The sequence below is a fragment of the Micromys minutus genome, assembly GCF_963924665.1.
Source record: "Micromys minutus genome assembly, chromosome: X".
Classification (NCBI taxonomy): domain Eukaryota; kingdom Metazoa; phylum Chordata; class Mammalia; order Rodentia; family Muridae; genus Micromys; species Micromys minutus.
In genome coordinates, this window is record NC_137970.1 from 45,128,871 (window position 1) to 45,144,746 (window position 15,876).

General features: G+C 37.7%; 1 protein-coding gene across 4 annotated transcripts in view; it reads right to left on the bottom strand.

Annotated features, from left to right (window-relative positions):
• OPHN1 (oligophrenin 1) overlaps positions 1-15,876 on the bottom strand; it is a 287,931-nt gene that overhangs the window by 206,282 nt on the left and 65,773 nt on the right. The window contains exon 1 of one of the 4 annotated variants that reach the window (XM_080909907.1): positions 14,527-14,599. The exons of the other annotated variants lie outside the window; for them this stretch is intronic. The gene's annotated coding sequence lies outside the window, so the exon portion shown is untranslated. Of the gene's footprint in view, positions 1-14,526; positions 14,600-15,876 lie in introns of those variants that run through there. 4 annotated transcript variants of the gene reach the window in all.

Here is a 15,876-nt window from a genome sequence, read left to right on the forward strand (position 1 = left end):
AAATGTTTTAGCTAACTGATATTATAAACCAGCTGGACTTCATAGATATTTACAAAACATATCACTCAAACACAAAAGAATATACCTTCTCAGTACCTCATAAAACTTTCTACAAAACTGATTATATTGCTCACAAAGCAAGGGTCAGAAGATAGAAGAAAACTGGACTAATACCTTATATCCTATTCTGACCACCACAGATTAAAGCTAAATAGTGATGGAAACTGAATAAAAATCTGTCAAGATAGACACTAATAAATACTAAATTTTTAGTATTGAATTAAAATGAAAACACAACATACCCAAACTTATAAGAAACAATAAATGTGGTTCCAAGAAGCAAATTCATAGCACTATGTACCTTCATAAAATAATTGGAGAAGTCTCATATTAGCAACTTAAATGAAACACCTGAAAGCTTTAGAAAAAGAACAACATCCAAAGGGAGTAGATAGCAAGAAATAATCAGATTCAGGGCTGAGATAAAATACAAACAAAAATAATACAAAGAATCAATGAAACTGAAGAGTTGGTTCTTTGAGAAAACCAGGAAGATTGATAAAACCTTGGCCAAATTAAAGATCCAAATTAATAAAATTAGACATGAAAGAAAGATAGACAATCTGTACCCCCACCAAACTGAAAATACTAAGAAAAGCAGTTAAAATTCTAGATTATAACCACCTAGCAAAGTAAAATTAGGATCAGACAATCAATTTAAACAGACCTATATAACCCCTACTGAAAAAGAAGTCTCCTAACCACCACCCCACCCCAAAAAAAACACAGGGTCTGATGGATTCAGTACAGAATTTAACAAACTTTCAAAGAATTAACAGCAATACTCTTCAAATTATTCCACAAAAGGGAAATAGCAGGAAGGCAGACCAATTCTTTCTATGAGACCATAATTATCCTGATATCTAAACCACACAGTGTTCCAATAAAGAAAAATACAGACCAATTTCCCTTATGAACATAGATATGAAATTTCTCAATAAAACCATTTCTAAATTGAATCCAAAAACACACCAAAAGGATAATCCAACATGATTAAGTAGGTTTTATCCCAAGATGCAGAGATGGTTCAACATAGAAGAATCAATAAATTCAATTCACTATACAAAATAAAGACAAAAACCACACGATTGTTTCCTGGATGCTGAAAAGACCTTTGAAAACCATCCAACACCCATTTATGGTAAAAGAGACTAGGGGTACAAAGGATATAACTCAACATAATAAAAACAGTTTACATGCCCAGAGCCAACTAGGCTTAATGTTAACTTAAATGGAGAGAAACTCAAAGCATTTCCACTAAAATCAGGAAGGAGACAAGGTTAGCCACCCCACCATCCCTATTCAATATATTAATTGAAGTCTATCTAGAACAATAAGATAACTAAAGGAGATCAAGTGAATATAAATGGGAAAGGAAGAAGCCAAAGTATCTTCATTTGAAAGGATCTTTTACTTGATAAAATAGTGTACATAAATGACCCTAGAAATTCTAAGGAGCTGATAACAGCTGATAAACACTTTCATCAAAGCAGAAGAATAGAAAATTAAGAAAACGAGTAGCCTTCCTATATACAAAGGATAAGCTGAAAACAAAAGAGATCGGGGAAACAAGACCTTTCATAATAGCCTCAAAAAAGTATCTTGGAGTAACTCTAACCAAGCAGCTGAAAGCTGTTGTATGGGAAAAGACAGCATCATTCAGACACAGTGGCAGGTTAGAAAATAGGAAAATATACATACCAATTATACAGCTGATGGAAGACTAATACCTAAAATGTACAAACTCAAATAACTAGACATCAAAAAAAAAAACAACCAGTTAAAAAGGTGGGATATAAATCTAAACAGACTTCTCAAATGCTGAAACACACAAATGGTTGAGAGGCAATTAAATAACTTAACAAGGGAACTTGTAGAGCCCACCTCCAGCAGAAAGACGGGGCATCAAATAAGGGATGGGGTTGCCATCCCACAGTCAAAACTGACCCACATTGTTCCTGTCTGAAAGAACTGCAGGGATGGAAATGGAGAAGAGCCTGAGAAAAAGAAGGTCCAGCAGCAGGCCCAAAGGGGATTCAGCTCAAGGGGAGGACCATGGCCTGACGCCATTACTGAGGCTATGGAGCTCTCACAAAAAGATCATGACTGCCCTCTGAAAGACCCAACAAGCAGCTGAAGGAGTCAGATGCAGATACTTACACCCAACTAATCAACAGGAGCTGCTGACCCTGTGGTTGAATTAGAGAAAAGCTTGAAGTAGCCGAGGAGGAGGGTGACCCCTTAGGAAGACCACCAGCAGTCTCAATTAGCCTGGACCCCTGAGATCTCTCACACACTGAGCCACAAACCAGGCAGCATACACCAGCTGATATGAGGCCCCCAACATATATATACAGCAGAGGACTGCTGGGTCTAGACTCAGAGAAGATACACCTAACACCCAAGAGACTGGAGGCCCCAGGGAGTTTTTTAGAGGTCTGGTAGGGAGGGGTGGTGTGGGCACATCCTCCTTGTGGAGACAGAGGGGGGTGGCGAGGAGGTATATGATGTGAACAGTTGGAGGGTGGACCAGGAGGGGAATAAAACCTGGAGTGTAAAATTAATTAAAGAAAAATGGATAGACAACATACACAAACATAGGACACAATGAAGATGGCTCTAAACAAGCAAATTCATAGCACTAATGCCTACATTGAAAAATGAAGAGCTCTCATACTAGTAACTTGACAGCACATCTCAAAGCTCTAGAACAAAAAGAAAAAAATCATATATAAAAGGAGAACATGGCAAAAATAATCAAATGTAGGGCTAAAAATCAATAAAACAGAAATTAAATATTAAAAATAATTGTTAATGTCCTTAGTCAAGTAATTGCAAATAAAAACTACTTTGCAATATCATCTTTCACAGGTCAGAATAGCTAAGATACATAAAACAAATGACAGCTCTCATACAGGCAAGGTTGTGGAGTAAGGGGAGCACTGATCCATTGCTGACTCAGTGGGAGTTTGAACTTATACAGCCACTAAGGAAATCAGTGTGGTGGTTCCCTAAGAAGGTGGGAATAGATCTTAAGATCCAGCTTTACAATTCTTGGGCACATAGCCAAAGGGTGCTCCAACCTAACAAACACTTTTTAAACTTATTTTTTATTAGATATTCTCTGCATTTACATTTCAGATGTTATCCCCTTCCCCCAATCACATCCCCTCCATTGCCTCCATGAAGGTGCTCCCTCTCTCCCAACCACCCTCTCCCAGCTCAGCACCTTGGAATTCCCCTACACTGGGAAAATGAGTGTTCACTGGACCGAAGGCCTCTCCTCCCATTGATGCCAGACAATGTTATCCTCTGCTGCATATTTTCCAGAAGCCATGGGTCTCTTCATGTGAACCAAACATGTTGGTGTTTTAGTCTCTGGCAGCTGTGGTAGGTTTGGTTAGCTGATAATTTTGTTCTACCCATGGGGTTGCAAACCCTTTCAGCTCCTTCATTAGGGTCCCTATGTTCAGTCCAATGGTTAGCCAATAGAAACTGAAAAGGCTTCATGTATAGTAATATTTTACATGCAATATCAAAGAATAATTGATGAAAGAAATCAATGATGAGTTTCTATTATTTTTAAAGCTTCTGTTCTGTGAAAGGCAATATCAAGATACTGACAAGCTATAGCCTAGAAGAAAATATTTGTAAAAGATATCTGATTTAAAAAAAAAAAAAGACTTATCCAAAACATGCATGGAAGTCTTTAAAATTAACAATAAGGTAACAACCTAATTGAAGACAGTAGTAAAATTATCTAGGCTCATACCTATCATATGCTAGTAGGAATATCAACGATTAGAACTTCTTATTGCTGGTGGGAAATAAAAATGGTGCAGACAGTTGGGAAAACAATTTGGGCCTGTTACAAAAGTAAACAATAACCTGACATGGTGGACCAAACCTACCATCCCAACTGTTGGGAGGCTTATGAGAGATCTTCAATTCGAGGCCAGCCCAAGCTACATAGTGAGTTCCAGATCAGTGTGGTCTATATAGTAAGACCTTATCTGAAAATAATAATAATATTTTAAATCTACCTAAGCACAACAAAAGAGTGATCATAGTCTTTGTTATTTCACCACATTAAAAATGTATTACCAGTGGTCACTTTGTTGGCACATATACTAAACTTGAAATGATATGCAAACTGTTAGCATACCACTACCCAAGGATGACAGGCACAGTTGTAAAGCAGTTATAGTTTTGAAAAATCTGTGCTATGCATAAGTGAATATCTCATTTTTATTTTTTAATGTTTTTATACTCATTTTTTAGGTAAAATTTTCCAGGCAACAAAAACGGTCAAATTTCATAAAATAGACTTTCACAAAAATCTGCTCAAAGACATAACATTGTTATTCCTGAGTTATAAAACTTGGAAGCAACAAAATTTCTACAATTAGACGTGTAGGTAGGTAAATAAATGTACCTATGGACAGAGAACCAGGAGTAAAAGAGATGAGCTTTTTCAGCCACTGTTTTCTTAAGTAGAGAAATAGTTGTGTTTTTCACGATTAGTTGTGTTTCGTCACTATCAGTTGCTTACGTATGTATGTACGTAAGAAAGTAAAATGGAGTATGAATACCAATCATTGACAAAGGGGAAAACAGGAAACAGAAGCCAGACTAGCCCCCAAGGAAAGGTTATTAACAGTCCGGCTATATCCTATGAACCGGAAGTAACTCCTGTTGAGCGGGAAAACCCGTTGTCTGTAACCCCGGAAGAGAGGCAATTTAGCTGAGGGCGATGAGACCTTCCACCGCAGCACCAGAAAGCCTATCAACCTTCAGGTGAGCCAATACCTGTCTTTCCCTAAAGGAACTCTTTTTCTAAGACCACCAGGTCCAAAAACTAGTTTTCAAATGCTTACTAGAAGCTCAGCAAAAATGTTCCACCTCTCCACGGCAAAGACCGAGGACTCCACTCCCGCAGGTGTGGAGATACGGATTCCTCGGCGCTCCGTTAAGAAAGGGGAGCGGGCGGCTGACTTTAAGACTAAGGACCCAAAAAAACTCTGTGGAGATGAGCAGGGTCATAGGGACATGCCAACCCAGAAAGCAGACGCAGAGGAACCCAATGGGGCTTTACTGGCCCTCGGAAAGAAAGGGAAGACCCGTAGAAATCCACAAATAAAGCCGCAAGCCTCTGGCCTAGAGACCGTAGCTATGGCAACACGCTCGGCCGTTGCCAGAAGGAGCCAGTCTTTGTGTGACCTGATGACCACCGTCAAGGACAAACGCAAGTCTATCCACACAAAGAACCAGTTGAAACCTGGATCCGCGACCACATCCATGTCTACACGATCGGTCAGTGCCAAAAAGAGGCCATCCTCAGTAGGCCCAGTGACCCCAGCCATGAGTATACCCCTGGCCACTGCCAAAAGAAGCCAATCCACATCTGGCCTGGTGACCGAAGCCAAAGCCACATGCTCGAATGTTAACAGAAAACGTTCCGCAGCCATGGTCACAAAGTCAGCCACAACCAGAAAAAATGAATCTCCATCAAGCCAGGTACCTGCCAAAAATGGCCAGTCTCTATCTGGCCTGGAGACCAGAGCCAGGGTAACACGCTTGGCTGTTACCAGAAAGAGTCAGCTACTATCTGATCAAGTAACTGCTCCCATTGCCACGCACTTAGTGGCTGCCCCAAAAAGACAGTGTCTCTCTGGCCCAGGGATAACTGCTACACCCACTCAGTTGGCTGTTACTAGCAAAAGTCAATCTTCATTTTTCCCTGGGACCACAGACTTGGACATACCTTTAACTGTTCCTACCACTGGACAATCTCAATCTGTGCATACAACTAACATGAAACAACGAGTTACAAAGACAACTAACGTGGAGATGATAGCCACAAAAGAGATGGCCAAGAAAAGGCAACCTACTTGCAAGAAAACTGAAAAGCAGCTGCGTTTCAGTGTAAGGCTGACAGAGAGTTCCTCCAGATTCAAAGATATTGTGGTAAGGAAGCAAGATGGCTTCACCCACATCTTCTTATCCACAAAATCATCAGAAAATAACTCACTTAACCTAGAAGTGATGAACGAAATTCAGATTGCTCTGGCCAAAGCTGCTGCTGATGACAGCAAGCTAGTACTGCTCAGTGCCATTGGCAGTGTCTTCTGCTTTGGCCTTGACTTTGCTTATTTTATACACTGTCTCAGGGGAAACAAGAAAAAAGAAAGCACTAAGATGGCAGAAGCAATCAAAAAATTTGTGAATACTTTCATTCAGTTTAAGAAGCCTATTATTGCAGCAGTCAATGGCCCAGCCCTTGGACTGGGAGCATCTATATTACCTCTGTGTGATTTGGTTTGGGCTAATGAAAAAGCTTGGTTTCAAACACCCTATACCACCTTTGGACAGAGTCCAGATGGCTGTTCCAGCTTTACATTTCCCAAGATAATGGGAGAAGCGTCTGCAAATGAAATGTTACTCAATGGACGGAAGCTAACAGCACAAGAAGCATGTGAGAAGGGCCTGGTCTCCCAGGTATTCTGGCCACAGACCTTCAACCAAGAAGTCATGATTAGAATCACCGAGCTCGCCTCATGTAATACAACTGTCCTTCAAGAGTCAAAAGCCTTACTGCGTTTTAACACCAAGTTGGAGTTGGAGCAGGTCAATGAGAGGGAATGCACACTGCTGAAGAAAATTTGGGGTTCTGAAGAGGGGATAGATGCCATGTTAAAATACTTGCAGAAGAAAATTGAATACTGACTGACTGTACTGCCACCAATGGCCCTGAAACTGGTTTAAGTAGAACTGGTTTAAACACTGACACCCCTTGCTCCTAGTTATGAATAGTTACTCTTTAAAAAGTCTGAAACAAGTTCATCTGTAGCTCATACATAAAAGTAGGAATGGAACACCTAATGTACTACCAAAGACTTTTAAACATGAAATTTGTTTTTGTATTTTCCTTCCAGAACAAAGAATCTAAAAGGGTATTAGCCAGAATCACATAACTTTCTAAATAGAAGATCTTAGATATTTATTTTTGTCTCCAGAAAGAGAGACTAAACCCTAAGAGTGGGAAATTCTAAAACAAAAGGGGAATACAAACTTTTAGGAAAACATATTTCTGGCAAAAAAAAAATCTCAACATGCACTTAAAATATCAGCTGGTTCTTTGTTATATGTCCAGCTTATAATTAGTTAACATGAGAGACCCTTGTCTCTGGGAGAAAGTTTAATCTGTAGTATCAGGACATAACTGAGTAACTTAAGTATCAACAGCAAAGGTAAATGTTAGTCCTGATGTGTTTTAGATATATCTCACTTTTTTGAAAATTAACTGCTTGTTGCTGGGTGAAAAGTATTCCTTTATATAAATCTTGGTTTGCTATTTGCAAATAGGATTGGCATATTGCACCAATAAAAAATATCCGTTTATATAGAATAATTTTAGGTTCACTTAAAGTATATTTTATCTAATAAGGTAAAAATTATTTTGCATACTATTAGCTACAGTGCAAATATTACTTTATATACAGCTTTACTTTTAACATGCAGATAATATTGACGTATGCACCAAAAATGCTTCACATTTAGAACTTCAGTTTCACTTAGAATAAATTTTATAAGGTAAAATTCTTTTGCATAGTACTATAGTTTGTATTTGACATTTAATGTTCATAGTATTATACCTAAGTACTGTACTATGTCTAAAAGTTTTTTGTGAAAGTAGACAGGTTCATTCCTTTCAGAAATGGAGAGTGATTTTCCTAACTATGGAAAATTATTGTTAGGCAATGCCTAACTTTAATTTACTGACAAGCTTCATTTGTTAAAAATCCTGAAGTTTAGACTTAGAACTGACCATTTCTCTGACCAGTTAGAAAGCTGTACAGTATGGAGATATGTTACTTTGGATTGACTGGTAACCAAAATTTTAAAAACATTTCTTTTAGATTTATTTTAGTATTTTATATGTATGAATGTTTTATCAGCATGTTATATATGTCTATGTAACACATGAATGCCTGGTGCCTGAAGTAAGAAGAGGACACTAGATACCCTGGGACTGAAGTTACAGATAGTTGTGAGCTACGATGTGTATGCTGGGAATCAAAGCGGGTCCTCTTTAAGAGTAGCAAGCACTTTCAGTCACTGAAACATCTTTCCAGCCCCAGGTACCAAATTCTTGTGATTAAAACCTACTTTTAACATTCTGTAGTTCGAATTATATAAAAGTAGTAAGTTTTATAGAATATTCAGCTGTGAAAACTGGTTACAACTAAAATATCTTCTGCATTTTTGTTTTGAGACAAGGTCTCAATGTAGCTTAGGATGATCTCTAACTCATTATGAGCCACAACTGGTCTTCAACTTCTGATCTCCCCAACCCTACTTCTGCAGTGCTAGAATTACAGGCATGTGCCACACACCCAGCTTTGAATTTATACAGATGATAAAATGCTATAAAATGTTGTACATCCATTACTAATATGAAGTTCATGTTTATAATTTACTTATAATAGCCTTGAGATTTCTCATATAATCAGTTTCAAGTGTCATTTATGTAAACTATAACTATTAATATTAAATTACTTTAGGTATGAATTCATTTTAAATTATAGCAGTAAAACAATTATATATCAACAATATTTAGCGAGAATCTATGTTATAAAATGAGAAATACATTAAGAATTGTAATTACGTTGTAATTTTGCAAATATGTTTAACATCTTACATAATGAAATACCTAGACTTGTCATATCTGCTTGAGATACATTTGGGTTATCTTGTTTTGTTTTGCATTTGTTTTTTTGTTTTTTGTTGTTGTTGTTGTTGTTGCTGTTGAGGATATAAGAAACCTTCTTCTCAAATAAACATTTAACTGGAAAAGGGAAAAGATGAAACCATCTAGATAATCACAGAGGTCTTTGTTGCTGCCACACTTTATGGTTACAACATCACTTAGGTTTGGGGAATATGGAAGAAGTTTGTTCAGCTTACCATTTGGGGAGCTGGAAGTCTAAAATTAAGATGACTCATCTGTTTAGCCTCTAGTAAGGGCATTCTGGCAACATCACAACATCCAAGATAGCAGCAAGGTAGGAGTACTATGGAAGAGGAATGGAGCCCTTACATGGCAAGCAGGAAACCCAGCAGGGTGGGCCCATGTCAGGCAGCTGCATATAATTCCAGCACCAGGGAGAAAAGCCTCAGACCTTCAAGAACATCTATACATAAATGTGCATACCCACACAGACACAAAATAATCAAAGTAAATCTTTATAGACATATGAGCTTTTCCTAGAAAATGCATTTTTGTACATATACGTAATATTGTTTTGATCATATTTACCCCATTATCACATCTTGCCCTATCCCAACTGCTTAATCTTCTCTGCAAATCTGCCTCTTATAATGTTATGACTTTTCTATGTGCATGTGAGTTTAATTGGGGTTTTCTGTGGGAGCATGGCCATTTTCACAGTAACTATACCACTGAAGAAAATGTCTATGCATTCTTCATAAACTGTTAACTGTTTAGATTCCTCAGAAAGTGAGTGGCATCATGAGCCACTCCCACTTCCAAAATAGTTGTGATGGGTCCAGTTCTTACCCAAGTAATCACAGCTGCTCTGAGTTCAAGAGGGCAACAGCCATAACATACAACATGCCTGAAGTTGTTGTTCTATCTCCTTCCCCACCTCCATCCTCCAGCTCTCAGATTCTCTAGCTCCATCTTCCATGATGCTTCCAGGGTATGGATGGCCATTTATGGTGGGGCATTTGGCAGTCATTTCTTCTCGGGATGTTAATGAGTTATGCGTCTCTGCACTCTGTGCTGACTACTACATAAGGAAGCTTTCTTGAGCAATCCTGCCAGCAGCATTATGAACATAGTTACCTAACAAGACAATTTTACAAGCATATTCAACTACCTAACTGATGGACACACTCGGTTAAAACAAAAGCAGTAGCTACTCAATAAGAACCATGATAACCCCCACCATGGGCTTTGTCCACATTTGCAGTACCAGACATGAATTCTTGTGTGTGGAATGGGCAAAAAATCCTATCAGAAAGTGGTTGGTTACTGCATAACAGATTTGTCACTAGTATAGCAGTGGATCATCTTGCCTAGGTGGTCAGTATTATTGAAAATAGGGTCAATAGCTGAGTTAAGATATTGAGGACAATTTTTCCACTTCGACTCAACATTGCATTAGAAGCTCTAGCCAAAGAAATTAAGTAAAAGAAACAAAAGCCATTCATAATACAAAGGAAGAAGGAAAATAATGTCTATGTCTGCAAAAGGCGCAAACTTGTATATAAGTTAACAAAAGCATTAGAATTGATAAATTTAGCAAATCAAAGCATGAAAAACAATTGTACTTCTATATAGTTAATGAGAACAATTTGAAAAGGAAGTTGAGAAAATAGTTCCATGTAGAATAGTCTAAGATACAAAATACTTTGGAATAAAGTTAAATAAGGCAAAATATGTGTACATATACAACTACAAAATACTGACAAAATTAAGGACATGAATAAATGTTAAACATAAATGTTTATAGATTTAAAGTATAATAACATTATGATAAATAATTGAAAGCAACTTACAGATTCAATGCCAACCACATGAAAATCCCATAGTGCATTTTACAGAAATATAAAAAATCCATCCTAAAATTGAACTGAAATAAAGAACTCAAAATAAAAAAACTTTAAAATTCTATATTTATTTAAGTATTAATGAGACATGCACACACCGCATGATATGTGTGGCAGTCAGAGGACAACTTTTAGGAGTCAGTTCTCTCCTTCTACAGTGTGGTCCTGGGAAGAGAATTCAGGTTACTTGGTAACAAATATGATTATCTGCTGAGACATTATTGCCAGCCCAAAAACAATCTCAGTATTTACTGATTTCAAAACTTACAGCGAAAAACATAAGTGAACCAATAAAGAACATGCATCAAGGACATCCCATTTAGACCCATTTAAAAGAATTCAATGGCCAAATAAGAAAGCCTAAAATTTATGGTCAACTTAATTTCACCAAGTGTGCCAAGAATTATTTTTTATAGCCTGGCCTAGAGCTTACTATGTAGACTAGGATGGTGTTAAAGCCTTTACCTCTGGGAGTACTGGGACTAAATTCATGTACTACAATACCTGATCAAGACTATTTAGTATAGAAACATCTTATAAACAAACCATATGGAGTAAACCATGATCAATTATACCAGGATACCAAATTATGAAGTTGAACTCTTCTGCAAATTAACACAAAATTCACACAAATTAACTGAAAATGAAATCAAACCTCTAACACAAGAGCTAAAAACTACAAAATGCTGAAATGGTATGGGAAATAATATTCATGCCAATGGAATTGACAATTATTTCTTAAGCTATAGCACAAAAATCACAGACCACAAAGGAAAAATAGGCAATTTGAATCTGTCAAATTAAAAGTACATGCACAAAATGACACACCAAGACAGTGAAACGATAGCTCCCCATAGGGGTGTAAAGACAATTACTTTTATTGAATAATTCTGCATACGTTTATCCTTTTAATAAGATAGTTACTAATAAGTAATTCACACAGCCTACATTTTTTTCATTTACATGGTTTACTGGTTTTAAGTATATATTCATAGCTGCACTAAAACCTATTGCACTGTATAAATGTGTATTAATTATGAGAGTGCTTATGATAACAATAAACGAGAGGCTATTCTCTGTAGCTCCTATACTCTTTCCAAGGCAGAGACAATTTTTCTATTTTCCTACAAATTTGTGGCAGCTAAGCATTCTGTTGTGATATGGAAAAAGGAGGAAAAGCCAAAGAAAGTACAGAACCATTGCTATCTGAGTTCTGTACTTTCTTTGGCTTTTTTTTTTTTTTTTTTTTTTTTTCTGGTGTGCCAGAGCTTCTTGCTTACTATGACTTTTGCAGCTTTCCCTGAATTCTAAGTTGAATGTGATAACCTCCGCGACAATGCCATTTTTGTGCTACTTTAATATCAAAAGTCAGAATCTGCCTACAGCTCAGGGATCGATTATATTACTTGGACACTTACTCTGCCCACCAGACTGCAGAGTTTCCTGGGTCTAGCGTATACTTATTAGCATCTAAAAATTTTTATTTTTTCTCTGATCATCTGAGTATGGGTCTTTTGTGATTCCAAAGAGAATATCCTAGCTCTCCTTGGCACTGCCTCCATAACAAAAATTCAGTCTTTAAGAAAACAAACTGGGAATTGTGGGCCCACAAAACACAGAAGGAAAAAAAAAACTACCAAACATTTCTGTCACTTGTCTTACCTCTATGCTGTCATTGTAGAAATTAGAAATGAAATAAATAGGAACCTGAAGCCTTCGAATAATGAGAATAGAGGTTGCTCCTGGGTCTATATACCGACCCTTAAGGAAGATAAGAGACTCAAATGCCTGAGCAAACTCTTAGCAGTACATCTATCTCCCTTGGGAACAACTTCATTTCTTTAACCATAAGAAAATACTTTCAAACACTACTCCATCGCTAGCTAACCTCTAGGTTTAAAAAATTAAAAAAAAACATACAGAGAAGAGAGACTGGAGTTCAGTTCATAAAGTATAAGTATCAAAACTAGAATGACACAGAAAAGATCCGCATGGCCCCTACAAGAGACTCGTAAGACCATAATAATAAAAACAGCATAGTACTAGCATAAAAATAAAGTCACTGATAGATGGAATAGAGTTTTTGGCCCCCATATAAACCCATACTTTCTGGGTTTTAATGAAGATGCTAACACACACTGGAGAAATGGGTAACTAGGACCTTATTTCTCAGCCTCCACAAAACTGAACTAATGGATCAGAGGCCTCAGAGTAAGACCTGATAAGTTGAATCTAGTAGAGAAGAGAATGGGGTATACACATTTGAATGAAGCTGAAATAGGACCAGACTTTCTTAGCATGACTCTGATGATACAGGCATTACGACTGGCCATTTATACCTGGGACCTGACAAAACTAGAAGGTATCTAAAGAACTCAAAATATTAATCAAGGAAATAAATAGTATATATTTTAATAGGGCAAAGAACAAAATGGAGTTCTTAAAAGATAAAATGCAAACAGCTGAGAAGCATTTTACGTTTTGTTTTCAACTTCTTTAGCCATCAGGAAAAGTAAAATTTAAAACTACCTTACAAATTTCATCTCACCCCAGTCAGAATGTCAAACACTAAAAAAGAAATAATGGCATGAATGTGGGAATACAAAGCTGGTTAGCCACTATGGATACCAATATGGGGGTTTTGCAGAAAGGTAGATGTAGATATACCATATGATCCAGCTATATACCTCTCTTTAAGTATGTACCCAAAGGACTCCATACCATAATCTAGAGATAGCTGCTCATCCATGTTCATTGATTCTTTATTCACAATAGCCAGGAATAGAAAGAGCCTAGATGTCTATCAGGTGATAGATAATTAAATGTGCTATATTTATACAATGGGAGTTATTTAGCTATTCAGAAAATAATATAAGTATATAAAAGTATATTTGATAATGAAAGTATAAAATCCAATGGGAGGCTCCACGGCTTCTGTTCTGAATGAATGACTACCCTAACTATGTAGAAGTTCATTGACTTATATAATCTTTATTCTCAATGTTTTTATAAGAAAGTCTAAAATAAATTTAGAGTGAAATTACAAAACTAACAGATAAATGGATGAAGCTAGAAACATTCATGCTAAATAAGCAAGCTCAGACCCAGAAAGACAAATACCACATTTTCTTTCATTGGTGGATGTTAGCATTTGAATCTTAAGATATGTGTTTCATTTGGGATATCCATAAACATCAGAAAACTACTAGAGGACTATCTTAGTCCATGTTCTGTTGCTATAAAGAGATACCATGAGCACACCAAGGTTTATAAAAGAAAGCATTTAACTGCCCCAGTTTACAATTTCAGAGGTTTAGTCCATTATTATCATGGCAGGAAGCAATGGCAGCACACAGGCAGACATGGTGCAGGAAAAGTAGCCAAGAATGCTACATCCAAATCCATAGACAGCAGAAAGAAAGAGTAACACTGGGCTTGGCTTGAACTTTTGGAACTGTAAAGTCTGCCCCCAGTAACACACTTCCTCTAACAAGGGCACCCCTCTCCAACAAGGCCACATTTCCTAATTCTTCTCAATTAATACCATTCCCTCTGGCTAAGCATTCAGATATATGGAGCCTTATGGGGGACTAATCATATTCAAACCATCACATTCTATTCCCTGTCTCCCATAGATTTATAGCCAAATCATAATGCAAAAATGCATTCAGTCCAACTTCAAAAGTTCCCATAGTCTATTACAATCTAAACACGATAAAAGTAAATGATTAGAATTCTTTGAGAAGCACAAGCATTCTCTTAACCATAAATAAAAACTCAAAATCAGAAAGCAGCTCACATATTTCCAACATACAATAAAATAAAACATACATAACCATTCCAAAAGGGAAGAACGGAAGTGAAGAAATAATCAAAGCAGAACTGAAAACCAGCAGGGAAAACTCCAAATTCTACATCTCTGTCTGACAAATATTCTTCAGATCTGCAACTCTTTCAAATTTTTGACTACAACACACTGCTTTCTCTTGGGGTGTGTTCCCGCTCCGTTAGCAGCTTTTCTTAGCAGGTATCCCACAGCTCTGGCAGCTCCAACAGCTTTGGGTCTCCAACACAATCCAGGCTTCACCTTCACGGCTTCACATAACGACTCTTTAGACTTCCATGCATGGATATCCTGAAACATGCCTGACCTGGCTTTGCTTAGTTGTGAGGGGAGATTCCACAAGCCATTTCTTGAATCCTTTACTCTAAAGCCAGAATCATGTGGTCAAAGCTCCTAAGTTCTGCTGCTTGCCAAGATGGAACTTGTCCCTCTCCTTCAATTACAACTGCATCAGATTTCTGTTGTTGATGATTTCCTTCACTGCTTAAGCTTCCCTTTAATCCCTTGCCACAAGTTGGAAGCTTAACTGGGTGAGCTCTTCTCCTGATGTCACTACTCCCTTCATTTCATTTAGCACCAGGTTTTTCTTCAAACTATCTCCTTGAGCACAGGACATAGCTCCATTACACTCCCTGGTGCTCCTTGTCTCCTCTAACTATACATTTCGTATTTCTCCTTGCCCAGCTTGCTCCTTTCGATGTGTAGACCTGCATAGCAGGGGCCACTAATAAGCAAGCACAACAGCCAATACTAGGTTACCTTGAAATATCCTCTGCCGTTGCCATTAATCCAAAACTCTTCAATATAGCCTCAGCAATTTCTTATGGACAGATACAGAAACTAGACTTTTTCTTTTGCCAACATACCAAAAGGACAGCTTCTAGGCCATTTAGTAAGATTTTCCCCTCTGAACTTCGTTGATCTGACCCCCACAGTTCACATTACTCTCAGAAGTTCTCCCATGATCCTGTTAGGAAGATCCATTAAGCTCCACTTAGGACTCGACTTAGTGAGCACCCAGAAGTGAGTCCCCACTTTATCTCCAGAAGAAACCACCTGGAACTCTCAAGGTGCAGGTATCACAGTGCTGCAGGTACAGACCCTTCTGGCCTCTATCTGAGCCCAGAGTTAGAGCTGGGCCACTGAAATCGGAACTCACAACCTGCCCACAGAGAGCTGAGCACCCAGGAGCGCTCTCACTCCTAAACCACAGGCCCATAGGAGAGACAAGCTCTAGTCAGAGACAAGATCAACTAGCATCTCAGATAACAAGATGTCAAGAGGCAAGCTCAAGAACCTAAGCAACATAAGCTTCATTCCCCTATTGGCTAGCTCTC